Source organism: Sabethes cyaneus, chromosome 3, assembly GCF_943734655.1.
Source record: "Sabethes cyaneus chromosome 3, idSabCyanKW18_F2, whole genome shotgun sequence".
Taxonomy (NCBI): domain Eukaryota; kingdom Metazoa; phylum Arthropoda; class Insecta; order Diptera; family Culicidae; genus Sabethes; species Sabethes cyaneus.
In genome coordinates, this window is record NC_071355.1 from 136,749,217 (window position 1) to 136,771,363 (window position 22,147).

At 40.7% G+C, this 22,147-nt stretch overlaps 1 long non-coding RNA gene across 1 annotated transcript; it reads left to right on the forward strand.

The window, feature by feature from the left end:
• Positions 1 to 611: 611 nt before the first annotated feature.
• Positions 612 to 15,327, forward strand: LOC128744261 (uncharacterized). The gene is made up of 3 exons (XR_008412377.1): positions 612 to 1,269; positions 1,382 to 1,449; positions 15,134 to 15,327. It is a non-coding gene; the product is annotated as an uncharacterized LOC128744261 (long non-coding RNA).
• Positions 15,328 to 22,147: the final 6,820 nt, after the last annotated feature.

Here is a 22,147-nt window from a genome sequence, read left to right on the forward strand (position 1 = left end):
ATCGCTCATAAAAGTGCTATTTTGGCTTAAATCGTTTCGGTCTCTTAGGTGCACTTATTGCTTGGAATGTAACGAAAAAGTGCGCCGAAGATACCAATACGATTTAATGCAAGATCGCACTTTTATGAGCGATTTCGCACTTTGGAGGGTACAATTTTCCTTGCAATAAGCAATAAAATTTATGAAAAAAAACGCACTAGGATTCAAATTTTTTTTCAGCTCCGTGCAACTTCGCGCAAACCAGAGAACTATTAGGTGAATGTACTATATTTTGTCTGTAAAAATAAATATTTCCATCAGGAGATCTCCAAAGGAATCCCAGAAAAAATCAGTTGAAAAATGTGTTATGTTTTGCTAAAACTTTTGTCGGGAGGAGTGCGCTGTTGCTTATCATTTGTTTGGGCGCGAGGAAGAGAAGAATGTTCTTGATGGAATGTTTTTGACAAAACCCACTCTGTTTAAGTAGAATATTTCATCTATATAGTTGAAATATTTCCAAATTCACAATGTTTTGAAGGGTTCAGATAATTGCAGATACTTTTTTATATTTCAATTCTACTTATTCGTTTATTTTTGTTTTATTTATTTGTTTTTGTATTTGACCGTGAAAGAACTCATTCAATGAGAAAATAGGTTTTGGAATAGCATCCTCGTCCTGCATGTATATAGGTAAAGCAAGTATGGTTAATCGGAATCCTAAAGATAATTCATATTCATCGGAAGTATCGTCGAACCAAGACCGAAAAACTCATTCAGTTATATCGCCGTCAAAAAATCAGACACGAGAGGGCGAATGGGATACGAATCATTGCAATGTTGCAGAACACGCTAGTAATCAAAGTAGCTCGCTGGCATGCCAGATGGATCCTTCATCTTCTGTGATTCTGCATCCACATAATTTGTCAAATATTCCTAGCACATCCAAAAATTGGATTGATATGTTAAATTTCGATAGTTGCGGTTTACCAACAACATCTTCATTTCAGAGCAGTGTTCTCAAAGATAGCAATTTCAGTACAAATGTATTTTTTCCATCTGCTATCGATATCGATCGATCTTCTAGTGATATTTTATGTGTTCAGAAATCCCATTCATCGAAGTCACTCAAACAGCATAACCAATCAAAAAACAAGAAACCGAACCCAACCGAGTTCACTGCCGCTTGGTCTCGCAATTGCACTCTTTCTCAACCGGATGTAAATCGCTCAGTTATTAGCTGTTTAAACACATTACAAGATAACAAAGAACACTCTCAACAAGACCAATAACGTGAGTTTCATTTATTATTATTTATTTTAAATGGTATCAAGTTTTTTGCAATAATTTGCAGCAATTAGGCTTCTCAAGAAATCTTATTTTAGCAATTTCATTTTCTTTTCAGACTCTTAATAAATTAAATTTTATTTCCGGTGGCTTACGCAAAACATGAAAATTGGATAAAAAAGACAGGTATCTTATACATATTAATAATAAAAATTACTGCATTTGCTATGAGATTACGTAATCAAGAAATAATGTTTTAATAATTGTTTTGAGAGTTTTCTATACAACAAATGAGTTATAATCGCATTGATTTTACTCGTGAATCAGATGTTGATATTGCAGCAATTATACAGATAATGTAATTACCACAAATTGCTATTCAAACATACACTTCCTTGCGGGGCAAAATGAGCACCTCTTTACAGAACAAGATCGTCCCTGCAATAATTGTACATATATCCCTAACTTTAAATCAGCAACTGTTTTAGCATAAAATGTTTGTAACCAAATTAACATGCATACTTATTTATTTTCAATAAAAATGCATTGTTTAACGTATCTCAAGTTTTTAGTCTTAACCTTGAAATGCGGTCATACATATATATTAATATTTTTTAAAACGATGGTTCTACAATTGAAGGGACGGTAGGGGAAAGAAATGAAAATTTTTTGGTGAAGGAGGGGAAGAGCGGAAAGGAAATGGAGGAATATATTGGTAGCTACGCTTGACAACAATATGCCACGACCATGAAATTGAGAATGCATTTAATTGCATATTAATACAATTTTATTACTTTTGTCTGTCAAAGAGGTTTCACGCGGTAATGGCAACCTGTTTAATATGCATATTACCCGTCATACATGCCGGAGTAACGCCGTTGAATTGAAACAGCGATACCTGTGGCCAAAAGTCTTCCGGGGTTTTAACGCAGTAGCCATTTTTTCATTTATTTACCCAAGAAGAGTTGACAATCCAGGGAAAAATTTGGCCAACGTGCATACGTTGTCAATTATGTTATGCTGGCGAGTCTTCAACATGGTTTTAAACTATTTAAAACAGTACGGAAGCATAATGGAAGTACGGCAACAAAATGGATGATGAAACATCTAATCCGTGCACTCGAAGAAGTTGCCAGCAAAGCATGAGGTTCAAGCGCTTGAAACTAAAAGGTAGAAACAGCCTCATCACGCCGTCGTTGATGGGAGCTGCGAATCCTGCCGTCCAGGCTGTCGTGGCAATGAAAAAAAATAACGAGATTCGATCCAAAAACTTAGCGATTGCTAGCCTTACGCCTGAAACCATCACACCACATGATCCGCTTGAATGTGTGATGGAAAAATGCGAAATAAGAACAGATCGGTTGCTGCGCATGCAGTTTGAAATCATCACGGATATTAGCTAACTCATCATTTATTTTGGATATTAGCCAAATTGTTTCACGTCGTGTGCCTCCTGAAATGTAATTTTGTACATTCGGCTTTCGTGGGGATGTTGTTTGGGATGTATACTATCATGTGATATTATGATCTCAACATTGGAAAAAATGGCATATTAGCCAATTTTTCATTTATGGGCAGCACAGAGGAATTCGAACTTTCAATGAACAACTTTTTGTAGTTAAATAAAAGAGCCCAAATTTTTCAAAGAATTTATACACTATTATATAGTTAATGGACAGCTTTAATTTCTGATATTGATTATTTAGATCATACGTGAAAAACAACGATGATTTAATAGATTTTAGAAAGCATGGTTATCTAACCTTGCTCCACAAGGGTGGTCATCTTGCCCCGCAGATTGGTAAATGCACAAAAATCGGTGCATTTTTGCTCGTGAATATGCGTTATAACTTTCAGTATCAAATATACATACCGGTTATAGAAAATACCCTAAAAGAGAAATTATCGAGGGTTTTGAGATTTTTGGTATAGATTTCTATGTATATAGTTTATAATAAGCTTAAGGTAGGCATCTTGCCCCGTGCTACTCTAAGTTGTCGTTATGTTGCATTAACAGTCAGAGTATCTGTGCTCGTAAGCTATGTAAGCTAGATGAATTACGTCGAATCCATTCTGTCTCAAAAGTTGATATTGCTTGTGTTTATGAATCTTGGCTTAACAAAAAAAAAAAACTGCTGATAAAATAGTACCTGGGATACCTAAAATCGGGAGTAGATTAACCCTCAATTGATCAACTCAAAAATCAACGCAATCTGATCAACCGGGTACAGGTGTACCAACTTGCTGCGATTTTGTTCAAATTTTGCATGCTTGTTCGTTTTCTGAAAATTGAAGACCTATACTTTTTGTTTGGCGCTTAGGGTTCCCCCTTCATGACTTAGGTTAGGGTGGTGCCACGAATAATCATCCTTGCCATTAAACCTATTTGAAAAAACAACTATTGAATCACTCGACCGATTTTAATAATTTTGATAGCAAATGAAAGGTATGATAATGAGCTTTAAAAAAACATAACCCAAATGAGCTTTATGTTTTACATGAAAAATATTGGATTGAAACCCAAACTTTCGCATAATTTCAAATATATTGAATTTTGCTGTTTTCATGATGTGATACTTAAAAAGATCTCAATTTTTCTATAATTTCTGAAAGTCTGAGTTTCAGAAGGGGGGGTTGCCCCCCGCAGTGGCCGGCGCTTCCGACGACAATTATCTAATTATCTAATGTTAATATTGATAGTTTTTGGTGGTCTTGTTATTGATTAATGTTTTATGAAAAAGTTTAAAATTTCTGGAGTTCGATTAGTTTTTGAGTTACACAAAGATTTCTGTTTTATTTGTATGAGAGTCCTTATCCCCCTACCACAGGGATGAGGGGTCTTCAACCATCATTAAAAAAAATCCTGCCCCAAAGCCAAATTTGGTTCCATTTCCTTGATTACGTTTCGAGTTATGAGGAAATTTGTATTTCATGTGTATGGAAGCCCCCCGTCTTAAAAGGGAGAGGGATCATTATTCCCCTCCTAAAGAAGAGAGGGGTCTCAATTCACCATAGAAAAAAAAAATTGCCTGCAAAAACACCCACATGCTAAATTTGGTTCCATTTGCTTGATTAGTTCTCGAGTTATGAGGAAATTCGTATTTCATTTGTATGGGAGCCCCCCTCCTAAAAAGATAAGGGGTCTCAATTCATCATAGAAAAAAATCATGCCTCCAAAAACACTCACATGTCAAATATGGTTCCATTTGATTAATTAGTTTTCGAGTTATGAGGAAATATGTATTTCATTTGTATAGGAGCCCCCCCTCCTAAAGTGGGGAGGGGTCGCAATTCACCATAGAAAAAATTTTTGTCTCCAAAACACCCACATGTAAAATTTTGTTCCATTTGCTTGATTAATTCTCGAGTTATGCAGAAATTTCTGTTTCATTTGTATGGGACCCCCCTATTAGTGGGAGGAGGGGTCTCTAACCATCATAAGAACCTTCCCTGGCCCCAAAAACCCCTATATGCAAATTTTCACGCCGATCGGTTCAGTAGTTTTCGATTCTATAAGGAACATAAAACAGACAGAAATCCATTTTTTTAGGCATAGATTTGTATGGGAGCCCCCCCTCTTAGTGGGGGGAGGGGACTTTTGCCATCGAGAGAACCTTCTGTAGCCCCAAAAACCCCTACATGCAAATTTTCACGCCGTTCGGTTCAGTAGTTTTCGATTCTAAAAGGAACATAGAAACAGACAGACAGACAGAAATCCTTTTTTATAGGTATAGATTTTTTGTGCGGTACTAGTCAACATGAGTTGTCTAATATGTTGTGCCGGCGTTTTTAATGGAAATGCGAAGGATGCTCCAAAAACTTTTATGCTGCATTTATTGGAATCAAAAGAGAACATGAACAGATTGTCAAGGATTACATGCTCTCCGCCTGTAGTAGTTGCCAATCTGGCTTCAGTATCGGTTCGTTTGTTACTTTCGGAACAAATCAAACAATGAACAATGAAATCAAACAGAACTGAATCATCGTTCAACTTTAAAACTTCAGAATGAAAGCGTTTTTCACGAAGCACTTGACTGGTTAGAGCAGTTGTTGCTTACAGACTGGGTGGTGGTGTCGTTTCACGGGGTCTCCGGGAGATTTTTCTTGGCAAACTTTCAACCCTTTTGTACGTCTGGTCACTGGGCGTGTGCGAAGCGAACTTTTAAATATTACGTAGAGAACAAATGAACCTAATGGACTTTCATAACTATTTTTGATGACACAAAACAGCTTGGTTAGGCAGATCATACACTTTTTTTTATTTCTTTTGATAGGAGAGGGGGGGGGGGGTAACTTTGCATGCATCAAAGACGCTTACTTGTAGCACTTTTTTTTTTATTTCATATATCACTGTTCGGTATCGTTGCGGTCGGGACGAACGGTGGTCGACTTGCAGGCAGGAACCAGGAACGGGACCGGAACTGACGACTGGAACGGGAACTGGCAATCACGACGGCAGGAACGACGGGAACGGGTTTAACGACGGGCACTGGCACGGGCACTGACGGCGCTTGCAAGCCGTATCGAGGGCGGCAACTCGGCCGTGTAACGGGTGGCCTAGTGTTTCGGGTCCGGGAGTGGTAACGTGCACATTATACACCTTCTTCGCGAGCGACTTCGCACTGTCGATTGGGGTTTATAACGTTTTTCGCGGTCGGGGCAATTCCTAAAGCCCCAGTCCCCGGTTTAGTCTCACCCAGCGTCCAAAATGGCGGCCACCGTCCTAATGTCGCACTCGCGGGATAACTGCAGTTTTATTCTTCTTGGGACTGGGCTTTCTAACGTGAATACTACACTTATCCCAATCGGCTGATCCGGCCAGGAATTAACGTTCGTGTAGTTCTTCTGGCGGATCGTGCTACGGATCTACAAATCCCACTAAACTGTTCAATTACTGAAACGCGGTTCAAAATGACGGAACGACGCTGCCGCTAAGCTTCACTTCCACGGACCGATTTTATCAAGCAAAAAGACCTCGTTTGCGCCATCCTGCCGCTTGTTACATTTCGAAATTGAATCAACAAAATGCCGCACAATTGCCCATTGTGCACAAATTATCATTACGCAGCCCAATATCTGCAGTAAAGTATGTGCGTCAAAAATTAGACCACCTCTCAATTGGAACTTGCGTTGCGTTGCAACAATTGCGTTAGAAGGCTCTTTTCGTGCTAAGCACCCGAACACACTCTTACAGATAAAGCCTCAGTTTCCGGTGAACCTCTAAGCAGGTGAGTTGCCACTAAGTCTAATGTGCCAGATAACGTGGTTTATCGAATACAACGCCCAGTGATCAAGAAAAGAACGCTCTGTGCAGGTCGGTCGCGCCGATCTGGGGTAGTCAAGTGCGGTGTATACGTTTTTTCCGCAAAATACGACGAGATTCGAGTTATACTTGATTCCGGACACAAACGCACAGGTAGCTATTACCTTCAATCATTATTGAAGTCTGAACTGCAATTATATGGTTCACTAAATTCACCAGTCAGCAGTCGATAACCATCGTTCCATCAAGGACAGGTGATAGCAAGGACCCACGTGCAAGATCACAGGCAGCCAGCAGACGACAATCATCGCTCATATTAAGGACCCACTGGCAAAACCACGGGCGAACATTGGGAAGGCTTATCGTCTCACCTAACGGAAATCGTCGATACCTCCGTTGAGAGCCACCAGGTGAAACAAAAACCCGTAAAGAAGGTAAACCATAACACCGTTCAATTTGATTCTGGTCAATACCGCTGCATTCGTTGCAGGGCTTTTTTGTGGGTCACTAATCGGCCTTTCAACGACACTTCTTCAGTGTACTCAGTCGGCTAGGCCAACACTGGCTATACGGTGACTTAAATAGATAGCCACATCCCTGGCAAAGATCAAGCCCTGATCAAGCAGAGCAGTAAAGCATCGCGGTGCACTGATTCTGTGAAGTTTAGTTAGGCGGACGAAGTCAGTAATAGATCGGCGGTGACGGAGCAGAGCTCGTTCACCTTAAATGTCGTAGCAGTCATCATGGGGCCCCAAACGCGATCCAGGTGATGCCTGAAGTAAGAAGAACAGGCAGGTGTAGTTCTTAAGAAACATAGAGTTAAGTTGTGGCAATCGGTGTTCATATCATTAAACTAAATGTCTCGTATACCTGCGCATTTTTGTAATCAGTAGCTAATCACTGGCAATCCGGAGGACACTAAGGTAATTTCTCGATACGCGGAGTGACGTGACATTCGACACACGGGTTGTCTTTACGCTTCATTTCGTAAATCCGCAACACGCTTTTTATACCCTCTTGCGGTCATTGGTGTTCGTGATCGCTCCTCTCGATGACTCAGCAACTCGATGACAGTTCTTACGGCGGGCTAACAATATTAAGTTGGTGTCCCGAGCAAAACTAATTTAATGGTACTTTTATGGTAAATGTTGCATGTAGATTTTTTTGATATTTTTGTTCAATTTTCTACCTAAACCTAACCTGAACTAAACCTAACTTGAACCAAATACAGAATACAGAATAAACGTCCCTCAAACATGCAAGCATGGAGGACTGCCATTTATTCTGCCTTCAGACATTTACTAACAATATTAACAAAAAAATGACAATGTTTCACAGGGCGTAATTCAAGCTGGCCCAGTGACCAAAACGTTTTGTGATCACAAGATAAATCACACAGTGATGGCCAAACTGTGGCCCGCGGGCCGCATGCGGCCCTTCAAGATGTTTTATACGGCCCGCGGACTGATTTGAGAAATGGCGGACTTACGAGTAACTTTTTTGATAACACAGGGGTCACTCAAATCAGCCATAATGCCTCGTGCATTTTGTAGTTTCGAATGCTTTCCGGTTTAAATCTTGTGGTAATTCCCAGAAAATGGTTTTTATTGCCGCATATTTTGCATTTTGTTATGCGCAGGAATGAGAGAGGAATTTGCGGCCCGCGACATTTATGGGGCGATCTTGTTTGGCCCGCACCATGCCTATGCCTGGGCACCACTGGGTTAGAGACTCAGCTCGACGGCATAAAAAATGTGCTAAGCTTAACAAACAAAGGTTACTCTACAACTGCCACTGCTACCATAATGAAGAACCATATATCGTCACTGTCCGACGATATGATGTTTACATTTAAAAAAGCGTAACAGGGTCACTGAAAGCGACATTTGCTGTTCGTTTCACTCTGCACAGCCGGTATGCTGGCAGATGGGTATTATTTTCAAATCTTAGCCAGATTTTTGCAAATAATACCCACGCCGGCAGTAGATGTTGGCTACTGTCAAACACATTGAGTAGGGATAGGGTTGCCAGTCCCTTGGGTTCTCCTAATTTGGTTGACGAGCTTGTCGATCTGGATTTAAATTTATTTGCTTCAAAATCGGTTGAAGGATCAAACTTAGAATCGGGACCATCAACAAATTCGGGATGGTGGTGGTTTAATGGACGGAATACAATGTGGAAAAGGTGGAAAGAAAATTGGGATCATCACGATAACGTAGCTTATAGGCGCAACCGGCGCAATATAAATGCCAATAACAACATCCATAACAGCAACTTCAACAATTGACCAAACTCGTGTTTTTAGTCTTTGATCTTGAAATGCGATCAGGAATTCATATTATTTTTTTTTTTTTTTTGAAACGATGTTTTTACAATTGATGGAGGGATGGTAGGGGAAAGTAATGAAAATTTTCTGGAAAAGGAGGGAAAAGAGTGGAAAGGAAGGGGGGGGGGGTAAGGCGTGGTACACAAATTACGTAACGCAAAAATTCCGGATTTTTTACCCCCTCCCTCCCCCATGTAACGATAAGTAACGCTTGGCATAACCCTCCCATTAAATTACGTAACGTTGACCAAACCCCCTCCCCCCTTGACATTTAAAAAAATTACATAAATCGTATACCTATTTTTTTATTTTAACGAATTGAAGAAAATCATATTAAAAACAACAATCAGGCACCGATCCATGTTGAGGTCAATTGGTTTTCAACCATAATATTGTTTCGCCAGCACTAAAATTGAACTTCCGAAAAAAACGGCAAATGATTTTTCTGCCGGTACGGTACGTACATTAAACTTAGTGTCGGAGGTAGTGCGCTGTATAGCAAATAAGACGTGCTTCACAGCGCACTACTTCCGACACTAGGTTTAATGCACGGTACGGAAAAAAATGGTGCCGTTTTTTCGGAAGTCCAATTTTGTCCTGGTTACACAATATTCGGAAATGTAGTAGGAACGTCTTCATCAGCTACAAACTAGAATTTTAAATTTGAATCTCCATCAGTCTAAACCAATTCACTATTTCACGCCATCAACACGTCCTTTCTTCGTTTTGCAGCTATTTTTTGGTATTCATAATTTTGTTACGTAACTGTTCTTCTGACTCCCCCTCCCCCCGTATGTAACAAAAAGTAACGCAAACTCGACCCCCCTCCCTCCCCTCCAAGCGTTACGTAATTTGTGCACGAAGCCTAATAGGTATCTAGGCCTAACAAGTTGTAGTTGTGACTCCTACCTTTTGTCCTATGCTGGAAGGTGCATGGGTCGAACCAAGCTATAATCAGAGATTATAACCGGATTTGAACCCACAACACCCGCCAGGGCGTGTGGCTTGCTGGTACCCGTGTACCTTTGAACCATAGAGGTGCTGGACAAAAGGAGACTGCGCAACCCCCAGCTACATTAATAAGGGGGGTTGCGCAGTCTCCTTTAGCAATTTCATTTTCTTTTCAGACTCTTAATAAATTAAGAGATTGAATTAGATGTAAGTTTTCGGCATTAACGACGCTTGACTCACTAATAGTCAATGAGCACATAACCAGTTGTAGTGGAGAAATTTTAATTTACTGTCAAAATTTGAATAAAATGAAGAGAGTCGTATAAAGGTAAATGAAATTTATAGACAGGTTGAAGCTTGTACTTACTTATTCAGCCGAGAGCCGGGGTGGCTCTTGCCGTATCAAGAATTCCTCTCCATTTTACTCGGTCCTGGGCTACTCGTCGCCAATTCGTTGCGCGTCTCGACACACGCAAGTCGGCTTCAACCTGGTCGAGCCATCTAGCACGTTGAGCCCCTCTATTCCTGGTGTCGGTGGGGTTCTTGAAGAGAACGGATTTCACTACACAGTCGACCAGCATCCTTGCGACGTGGCCGGCCCACAGTAGTATCCCAACTTTCGCCAGGTGTACGATGGGAATCTCTCCAAGCAGTGCCTGTAGCTAGTGATTCATACGTCTCCGCCACTCTCCGCTTTCCGTCTGTACTCCGCCAAAAATAATCCGCAAAACCTTTCGTCAAAAACGGCAAGTGCACGTATGTCTTCCGTAAGTAAAGTCACTGTCTCAAGTCCGTAGAGGACTACCGGTCTGATTAGCGTTTTGTACATCGTCAGCTTTGTGCGGCGGCGTATGCTCCTTGATCGAAACGTCTTGCGAAGGGAAAAGTAGGCTCGATTTACAGCTTGAATGCGTCGTTGGATCTCCTTACTCGTATTATTGTCGGCGGTGATCAGAGATCCCAAATATACGAACTCATCAACCACTTCCAGTTCATCGCCGTGAATAGACACAGTCCGTGGGAGGCAATCGTTACTTTCTCGGGAGCTTCTTCCTACCATATATTTGGTTTTCAACACCTTAATTTGTAACCTTATCCTCCTAGTCCCCGTTTTTAGTCTGGCGTAGATTACCTCCGCCGTCCCACGGTTTCTAGTAATGATTACTCCGAAAAACCTTACGCGGGATGTACCATTTCACGGAAAATCTTTTCGTGGAAAGTACCATTTCGCAGGGGTGATCCTCTGCTTACTCGCTGTCGCTCGTTCGGGTCCAACTGAAGGAAAGTAATAGAGGTCAGTATACCTAGGAAAATAAATAAATCTAGATAGAGGTGATCTCTGCGGAGCGGCTGACACCCCCCGCAGTGAACGTCGGATCGCCGGCAACACTCGCGGCCTGCGACCGTCTCGCCCTGACTCATCTAGTGTTGCTATTGATAGTTTTTGGTGGTCTTGTTATTGGATAATGTTTTATGGAAGAGTATAATTTCCTCGAGTTCGGTTAGTTTTTGAGTTACGCAAAAATTTCTGTTTTATTTGTATCAAAGTCCTTATCCTAACACAGGGGTGAGGGGTGTCAAACCATTATAAAAAAATTCCTGCCTCCAAAACCCTCCACATGCCAAATTTGGTTCCATTTGATTGATTAGTGCTCTAGTTATAAGGAAATTTGTATGTCATTTGTATGGGAGTCACCACTCTTATAAGGGGGAGGGGTCCTAATTCACAATAGAAAAAATTTCTGCCTTCTAAAACCCCCACATACCATTTGCTTAATTATTGCTTTGCTTAATTGCTTTGTATTTCATTAATACAGCAGCCCCCCCTCCTAAAGGGGGGAGGGGTCCTAATTCACCATAGAAAAAATTCTTGCATCCAAAAACCCCCTCATGCCAAATTTGGCCCTCTGGTTTGCTATCATCTAAGATGTGCACCAGACAAATGTTTGAAAAAAATTTTGATCACGTTTCTACAAAAACATCACGCAGATAAACAATACGTGTTTTGGCCGGATAGAGCATCATCGTATTATCCCAAAAAAACAATCGTTTCTGAAATCCCGTTCGATCCCATTTGTACCCAAAAACCACGACCCGACAAATCTATCTCAGTGCGCACAATCGAAGATTTCTTCGGGATTTTGAGTTCCTTGGGGTGCAAAAAAAACTGGAGAGCCACGAATTGCAAACAGTTGATTGGTAGTTGATTCAATCAAGAGATGCATTCGCAAAGTTGACATGACGGCCGTACAACGCTCCTGTTCCGACATCAAACGGAAGCTTCGCCGAACAGCCGATTATGGACCGTTTTCAAATGCACACTAATTTTTTTTAAACAATGGACAATGTATCTTTAATTTTGGTAAATAAGATCTTCTTCAAATATCTTTGTCTTCTTTTGACAGCTTGAGAAATAATTCCAAAATTTTAGTTGTCACCCGTTAGATGACGAAAATGATTCTCTTTTGATAAATACCCATTGTAGGAGACAATGAAACGCTTCATGCTCTTTTTGACAAAAGTGCAGAGATTTGACTCCATCAAATAAACCATGTCAGAAGTTGTGACTCATCACAACAACCGATACTTAGATTATTTACTAATATGTCGGATGATTTCTGCGAGACTGAGGCACCCGCTCCTGTACGGAAAAATGAAGATTTTCATACTGCCATTAGAATATTCAATATTTACCCACAATAACAGCATTTTGTTAGATAACGATATATCTGAATTATACTATGATTTTAAACTATAATCTATTAAAAATAAATTAAGCTCTGTCGATTGGCAAACTTTGATTCGCAACTTGAATAATGAACAGGCTGTTGATGCATCTACCATCTACTATGATGGTAGGCACCTAAGAAAAGAAAAAAAAAATCAAACATTTTCAAAACTCCGTCATGGTATAACCGAAAAATTATTAATCTTAACAATAGAAAACAGAAAGCTCATAAAGCCTATTAGAGTGACTAGAATGATGAAAATCTTTCAATTTATCTAGCGACTTGTGATCAGTTGAATTTTGAAATTAAAAATGCACATGAAAAGTATCACAACCAGGTAGAAAACAACATTAAGTCATACCCAAAAACTTTTTTCAACTTGACCAGAGGAAATCAAAAGTCAAATCATTTTCCATCAAAACTGCAACTAAATTACAAATCTGGAACAACTGCCAAAGAAATCAGTAACTTATTTACTGATTTCTTTCAGGATGTTTACACAAAACACTATGTCGTCATTATGAATATTTTTCATACCTTCCTGACCCACTAAGAGATGTCACAGTAGACTATATCCCTTAACGAAGTCATGCTTTCACTCAACTCTTTGAATGCATCGAAGGGAATTAGTCCATGCGGACTCCCGCCTGTATTTTTAAAATCAATATCGAAAGAATTAGCCAAACCTTTGTTCTGGCTTTTTACCTCATCTCTAGAATCCTCTATTCTTCCGTCTTTTTGGAAAAATTTACTTCTGATTCCGATTGTCAAATGTGATTAGAAATCAGATATAAAAAATTATCGCGGTGTGTCTGTATTATCATGTATTCCAAAATTATTCGAATCAATAATTAATCAAAATATTTTTTCTTGAGTTAAAAATGTTATTTCAAACAAACAACATTGATTCATTAAAGGTCTACAAATTTGCTAAACTTTGTGACGCATTAATAGAGATGCGATGGACAATGGTAGTTATGTTGAAAAGTTATATACTGACTTTAGTAAAGCCTTTGATAGCGTTGATATTCCACTGTTACTATTTAAATTAACAAAGTTATAGGTTTTAGTCAAAGGTGGGTTCAGTCATATTCAACGGACAGAACTCAACGAGTAAAATTTGAAGGTTGCAAGCCACAACAGGTGTTCCGCAAGGTTCCCATCTCGGGCCATTACTGTTTATTTTATTTGTTAACGATGTCGAACACATTTTAAGCCTGGTAAATGTTTTAATATATGCAGACGGCATGAAACTTTTCCTGAAAATATGTAACGCATCTGACCTCGAAGTCTTCCAGAGCGAAGTTGACAACTTTTATACCTGGTGCATGAAAAGCTTATTGGAACTTAATGTGAAAAAATGCATTTCCACTTCGTTTACAAGAAAGCGAGTTCTAAGACAAGGACTAATAAATCTAATCAAAAAACCAGTTGCAAGATTGACAGCATCAGGTTAGAGACTTAGGGATTATACTTGACTCAAAAGAAAACTAACCTTTTCTGATCACTACTATAACATTACACTCAAGTACTTTTTTTACACGGTTTAGTTTTTTGAGTATTAAGAACGGGGTAACTTAGAGACCATTCATTTATTTCTCAATACATTTGGGAGTAGCTCGACATTCCTCACGTAGATTGTAAATAGTTCCTTAGCTGCACCGTTTTCGAGTAATCGAAAAAAACAAACCGTGTAAAAAAAGACTTGAGTGTACGTATAAGGCAAGCAGTATGCCAGGATTTATCAAAAGATTTAGTTTGAATTTTAATGATCTCTACATAATTAAAACATTGTATATAGCATACATAAGACCTTTGCTTGAATACTGTAGTATAGTTTGGGCTCCATGTCAAGATATCGTACTGAATTCATCCAGCCTCATTCAAGCCTAGCGGAAGCTAGGTCGACGGTTCCACTACCTGTTAATTAATTTAGAGAGTCTTAAAAATCGAAGAGAGTTTGCTATACTTACTTTTATAAACAATGTTACACAAAGAGTATACACCAGAGAAACACTAGAATATTTGAATGTTTATGCTCCCACTCGTGCTTTAAGACTCAGAAACTTATTTTATATAAATACTCAAAGAATAACCTATGCCTAAAATGGGCCTATGAATAGAATGTCTTGCTATAGCATGTATTGTGAAGTTATCGATTTGAAAAAACAATTTTTTCTAGTTTAGTTAGTAAAGAAACTTGTTGTAACATTGGTCTACGATTGATTGACGACGAATAAATAAATAAAAAAATAAATCAAAAGTCGGGGCATTAAACTTTGACGATTAAAAACTTTAAAAAAAATCTGACACGTTTCGATGTAAATGATTGAATTTTCTTAATTTCGTCTAAATAATGAGGATCTGAAGCGTTTTAACATTATTTCAAAAGGAACATACCGAAATCGGAGCATTTGTCTGTGATAAAAGGTTGCAACCCGGTTGATCAATTGAGGGTTAAATAAAGTGTAGATATAATCGATAAACTACTGTGTATTACGATGATTTGGTCTGTTTCTTATTGGTGAATGATCAATTGGTTTAAACCACATTAAAAAAATAATGATCTGTATCTATTATACGAATTTCTCTCAATTTCAGGTTATCTGATTAACGATTCTGGTTAAATAGTATTATGTAATGGGAGGATATTCGATAGATCGTATTAAGTATACCTATCTTTTAAATGATATTGTATTGTGAAAATTCATATAGACTGATGCAAGCCATTAAAATTAAATGTACATTTACAAGCAATGAAAGGGCCACATTATCAATGCTTTTTACAAATTATATAAAGGTGTATCTTCTCCATGAATTGTCTTTTTTTTCAACTTTTAATCGATGACGTCCATTTTTATAATCACCTATCACCTAAAACTTGGTTAAAACTACTCAAAATGCCCTTAAAGTGTACAAACTCTGATTTTGTGTAGTTTTTCAACTAGGAACTTAAAAGTGCGTTATTACAGAGAATAATTAAGTTATCGGTAGCAAGTAGCCAAAATTGGTTTTTTTAATTGAATTTTTTACCCAAAATTTGTGACAGTTTTTTCATGGGTTTTCTATCAAATTTTCTCAACGTAGTAAAATCCGTATGCATTGTGTCTGGGCCTTAACCCATGAAATAACCTCCCTCTTTACCTCACTTGTACATATGGTTTCTTTCCGGAAATCCCGAAAATGAAATAATAACAAAGCCTTTTTCGATTATATCAAGGAATATACAACTTTTGATAAAATTAATCGAATTGCAGATACCAGACTTACTTCAGCAACTGTTAGTAAGCGATAATATGCTTCGTTGGTTCAAGTCATACATCACTGAACGCTTCATGTCTATCAAAGTAGAGTGACTATATACTAAAGTGACCAGATTTTTTTTTTGCATGAATGCGGGACATATTGAATGGCTTATTTGCTAAATCGGATTGATAGTAAAGATTAGAAATACTCACAGTAAGAGATACGCGGAAACTAAAGCCAACGATTTGGCATCAGTGTACAAAAACTGCCAGCACTTGCTGCGGAGCAAAATGCTGTAGCAGTGTGACTTGATTGTTTTCAACATGATCCGCTTCTGTTTTGTTTACATCAATTTTGCACAATAGAGCGATATATCTATCAACTTAATCAGTATAAAATGCATTGCAAAGCTTTATACACACTGTGTCCGAGTATAATATTCAAAATGCGTGACAATAGCTTAAGTAGATTTCATTACTATTTCAATACTTGTTAATCAAACATTTCTGGCTTTAGTTTTCAAAAGGTCGCATAATCAACCCTTTTGTATTGGTTATGCGACCTTTTGAAAACTAAAGTCAGATTTAAGCAAACAGAGTGTGTGTTCGATTGGCTCCCTTTTGACAATTCTCGCTGCTCGATTGGCTCTCAAGATGGCTGCTCCTGCGTATCTCTCACCTCTGAGTATTTCTAGTAAAGATGGGATCATTTAGAAATTGGGCACTTCATTTTGGCGATAGCGGCGCTCCCAGTGGCCGTGGATGCTAACTTTTGGTAGCATTGTGTTATTTGTAAACAGTTCTGCTCGGTATATTTTTTCAGTATAATCAATAGAATGCCAGTGTCGCTGCAGTGCGCGTGGTAAACATCACACTTGTTCAGATAATGTATTTACAGTATATATGCATATGTGTGGGTATGAAATGGAGAGAGTTACCTGGAAGGAGCGTCAAACATAGCTCTGGCTCTCTCAAGCTCCCACCTGGCGCCTCCACGCAGATCTAAGTCAAATGATGACGGTCGATGGCCTTACCCGGAAATGCTTCACGTACTTACTGAAGCAGCTAAGCTAGGAGGTGCGAACTAGAGCGCCTGTTCTCCAGGTGAGGGGCGGCTCACACAGCGTCTGTCTCGTAACGGGCGGCTGAATATGAAATGCTGTATCCCGCAAGCTATACCTAAGATGGCAGACCCATCAGTGGGATGTAGGTATCGCGACCCCGGTGAGGTAGTATACCGAAAACTCAATTACCACGAACAACGAACAAAGAAATTCAGGACGGAACAATCGGTATAGGACACGGCAAGGGACAAGGAAACGATTAAGGGATAACGATTGGAAACTTGGTACCTGGAATGTCCGAACTCTCCATGAACCGGCACGGGCTGGCTTGCTTGCTCGAGAGCTGCATCAACTCGGAGTGGAGATCGCTGCTATTCAGGAAGTTCGGTGGCCAAATTCCGGAGAAAGGGAGTTCCGTGCAGTAGACCCTATTGCAGGCACTTCTTTTAAGTACCACATCTACTACAGTGGCGGTAAGAAAGCTGAACATGGAGTCGGTTTCGTAGTGTTGGGAAAACAAAAGCAACGAGTTATCCGGTGGAGGCCCGTAGATGACCGTATATGCGTGTTGAGGATTAAGGGCAAATTCTTCAACTATAGCCTAATCAACTTATACGCACCGACAAATGATAAATCCGATGATGCTAAAGACGAGTTTTACGACAAGCTTGAGAGGACCTATGGAGAGTGCCCAAAACACGACGTGAAAATCATCATCGGACATGCAAACGCGCAGATCGGGAGGGAGGAATTCTTCCGTCCAGTTATTGGAAGACATAGCCTGCATCTGTCGACCAATGATAACGGTCTGAGGCTCATAAATTTTGCCGCGGCCAGAGGGATGGCCATCTGTAGCACCTACTTTCCACGTTTGAATATTCGGAAACAAACCTGGAGGCATCCAAATGGAGACTCTAGCTCTCAGATCGATCATGTCTTGATTGACGGTCGACACTTTTCGGATGTTATCGATGTACGGTCTTTTCGTGGACCAAATATCGACTCTGACCACTATCTCGTAGTGAGTAAGATTCGCGCAAGGCTGTCGAACACGGCGAAAGCTCGCACTGAAAGGACGCTGCGTTTCAACATCCAGCGGTTAACGGCAGACGGCGTTGCAGTGGAGTACGCCAGGAAGCTTCACCAGCGAATCGCAGAACAGCAGGTAGAAGAAGAAGATATAAATGGGCTGTGGAGGAACATCCATGGTGCCATCCAAACAACAGCGAGAGAGGTGGTAGGCACGACGCGTGGAAGACAGCGTAACAGCTGGTTTGATGCCGAATGCCAGAGAGTGACAGACGAAAAGAACCAGGCCAGGAGTCGCATGCTCACTGCGGCAACGCGTCAAAACAGAGAGAGATACAGAGAGACTAGAGCTGCGGAAAAAAGAATCCATCGTCTAAAGAAACGCGAGTACGAGGAGCACGTGCTTGCCGGCGCAGAGGAGCGATACGCCAGCAACGACACACGGAGTTTCTATAAAACGGTGAGAAGCAGGAATTTTGCCATGCCTGTGATGTGCAATGATAGTGCTGGCAACCTGCTTACCGACAAAACGGCGGTAGCAGCCAGGTGGAAGGAGCACTTCCAGACACTATTGAATGGAGAGGTAAATGAGGAGATCAGCAGGGACAGGATAGAAATTGTAAGCGATGGTCAAGCTGTGGAGCCACCAACACAGGAGGAGGTTAAGAAGGCAATCAGTGAGCTGAAAAACGGTAAGGCTGCTGGGAAGGACGGTATCCCGGCTGAACTTCTAAAAGCGGGGAGCGAGCGGCTGTACGAAGCAATCCACCGGATCATTGTCAGGATCTGGGAGGAAGAACAAATGCCGGAGGAGTGGTTGGATGGCCTCATTTGCCCAATTTTCAAAAAGGGACATCGAATGGAGTGTAAAAACTATCGAGGAATTACATTGCTCAATTCTGCCTACAAGGTGCTTTCCCGTATCCTGTTCTGCAGACTGAGACCGTTAGCGGAGTCCTTCGTCGGCGAGTACCAAGCTGGTTTTCGTGAGGGTCGCTCCACGACGGATCAGATGTTTACCCTGCGCCAGTTGCTAGACAAGTTCCGGGAGTACAACTTGCAGACACACCATCTGTTTGTGGACTTTAAAGCGGCGTACGATTCAGTTAAACGAAATGAGCTGTGGCAGATAATGCTAGAACATGGTTTTCCGACGAAACTAGTTACCCTGATTCGTGCGAAGCTGGACGGATCCAAATCATGCGTTAGAATAGCGGGTGAGACCTCAGCTGCTTTCGTGACGTTGGATGGACTGAAGCAAGGGGACGCACTCTCTAACCTGCTATTCAACATTGCCTTGGAAGGTGCATTACGAAGAGCAAACGTGGAAAGGAATGGAACTATCATCACGAAATCTCACATGCTTCTTGGTTTTGCGGATGACGTCGATATCATCGGAATCAACCGTAGAGCAGTAGAAGAGGCCTTTAGGCCCTTTAAAAGGGAAGCTGCGAGATTGGGACTTACCATTAATACCGCCAAAACGAAGTACATGGTTGCTGGTAGGGAACGTGGGAGCTCAAGTGGTGTTGGTGCCGAGGTGGAGTTAGATGGGGAACGATATGAAGTAGTGGAGGAATTTATATACCTTGGTACACTCGTGACATGTGACAACGATGTAAGCCGCGAAGTGAAACGACGAGTTGCAGCCGCGAATCGGGCTTTCTACGGATTACGTAGCCAGCTGAAGTCCCGTAGTTTGCAAATTCGCACAAAACTGGCGCTCTACAGAACACTAATCCTCACGGTGGCCCTTTACGGACACGAATCATGGACGCTAAAGGAAGCTGATCGGCGAGTGCTTGGGGTTTTTGAGCGTAAAATTCTGCGATCTATACTTGGTGGCAAAATGGAAAATGGAGTGTGGCGCAGACGCATGAATCACGAGCTGTACCAAGTATACAAATATGCTGATATAGTGACGGTAGTGCAATGTGGCAGGCTGCGGTGGGCTGGACACGTGGCCAGAATGCCCGATGAAAGAGTAGCCAAAACTATTTTCAGCAGAGAACCAGGAAGAGGCCGTAGACTCCGAGGCAGACCCCGCACCCGGTGGGTGTGTGCTGTCGAAGACGATGCACGTTCAGCTGGTGTTCGTGGGGATTGGAGAACGGCAGCCCAGGACCGACGTTACTGGAGGACTATAATTCGTTCGGCGCAGGATCGGTAACGGACCGTTGCCACTAAAGTAAGTAAGTATGCATATGTGTGTGTGCCTGAGATTCATCAAAAGGAATCTCATTGTCAAACTTTGACAACCAGCTTAAAATTTCAAATATGGCTGCCAAGTAATGTGATTGGAAACTTCGCTTGCTGCAAATTTCTGAAAAAAATCGGTGCAAAAGGGCGCAGTTGTGGGATTCAATTCATCCGGACGAAAAGAAAAAGAACGTTTAAAAACATTTCACTGGCATGAAAACACAGCGATGAGCGCACTGATGACAGCACCAACGAGCGCACAGATAAAGAACAGATAAATAACAATGAGCAACTTTGACAATGAAGTTCCCGATTCACAGACTTGATACAGATTGTTAGCATCATGTTTACCACAATGAGTCCCGTAGTAAAACAGCGACACTGGCATTCTATATATATTGATTCTACTATTTTTTCGCAGTTTAAAGGTAACATGATTTCGAGATATTCATCATGCAGGAGGAGAAATGAAAGTAATTATGTGCGGTCACCTGCAGAATCCATCAGCGTCGGCTCGGGAGTTGGCGGGACTGACGGATTATCCTAAAAGTGTGGTGTGAGAAATTGAGGGGTGCAAGGAAACACTCAGGGCTCTCCACAATATGCAGGCCAGATGTTGGAGTTGAACTCTTGATCGTCAACTGCGGTTGAGAGTCATTTGGAACGTCAAGGCTGATCTCAGCATCACGGATTGTGCTTCGGCGAAAAAACTGAATACTGCACTGTACGGTAAATCTGTCTCGGAATGGCTACAAGTGTTACAGAGCAAGTGAAAAGCCCAACAGAAACCTCAAACAATAAACAAATGCGATGCATATGTCTGAGCTTCGAAGAAGGTCGATTTCAACCAAATCCAGGGGTGTAATTCTTCATGCTCTGGCTTGCGGTAGGATTTCGAGAATCGAGTTTGTTTTTGGGGATGGGTTCGTGATAAAAGGTCATGACTTGGTAAGGGATCTGTTTCATTGGCATCCGTGTGAAAACCAGTGTTTTGCGACGCATAAGAATTTGAAGATACACAGAGATAGGTGCTTCACCAGGCGGATTTTGTCTTTCATTAAATCCCATGATAGCTTGCCGCAGTTTCAGCATGCATGCTACAATGGACAATGGACTTCAGTTCATCGCAAAAGAGCTGAGTGCACCAAATGTTCATTCAGTATTGAAATACTGGGGGATAATGAAGCGAAAGCTGAAGATGAAGAGAACAGTCACCAGCGACATTGGTCAGATGAGGTGTTCGAGGTGCCGGCTGGCCGGGGCCGTGACTGGGAAGGGTGTGCGCCGGCTGCTAATGATTACTTAAAATTATCATTGATTACTCTACTGATTACCATTGATTACCTAATTAATTCGTAAATGATTACAAAAGTAATCTCTGATTACTACGCACTTATACGCCTTACTGGAAACCCCTTGGCCAAACACATCAAAAAATATCCATGTACCTTTATCAATATTTCTTTGTGCTGGAGTTACATAGCAGCGATGGCAGCGACATCAAGATTTAGTTTCCCACTTACTGCTCGAGGGGTGCTCTATTGAAGGATTACTCGTAGATTACATAAAAACCTTTTACACACTTTGTCAATTACCTGGTAGTCTGTTCTCTGTGGTTAACGTAGCTAGAGAAAAAAAATTGAGTGTAGAAGTCTAGGGGTTTCCAGTAAGGCGTATAAGTGCGTAGTAATCAGAGATTACTTCTGTAATCATTTACGAATTAATTAGGTAATCAATGGTAATCAGTAGAGTAATCAATGATAATCTTAAGTAATCATTGGTAATCATGATTAATTTATAGTAATCACAATTGATTGATTAATGGTAATCAGAGGTAATCAGTTAAGTAATCAAAAGTAACTTTTTTCAAAGGTGCGTAGTAATCATTGCTGTTGGAAACCCCTTGGTTGAAGTTAACTATTTATCATAGCCTTGTAGTGTAGTGAGACAATTCTGTACTACCCAAGTAACCAGTAAGCACTAAACACTAGTCCTTTGACAACATTGTATAAGCATACAGAACTATGATTAAAAGCTTATTTTTTATATACCGTGGACCCCCGTTCGTTTGACCGTTT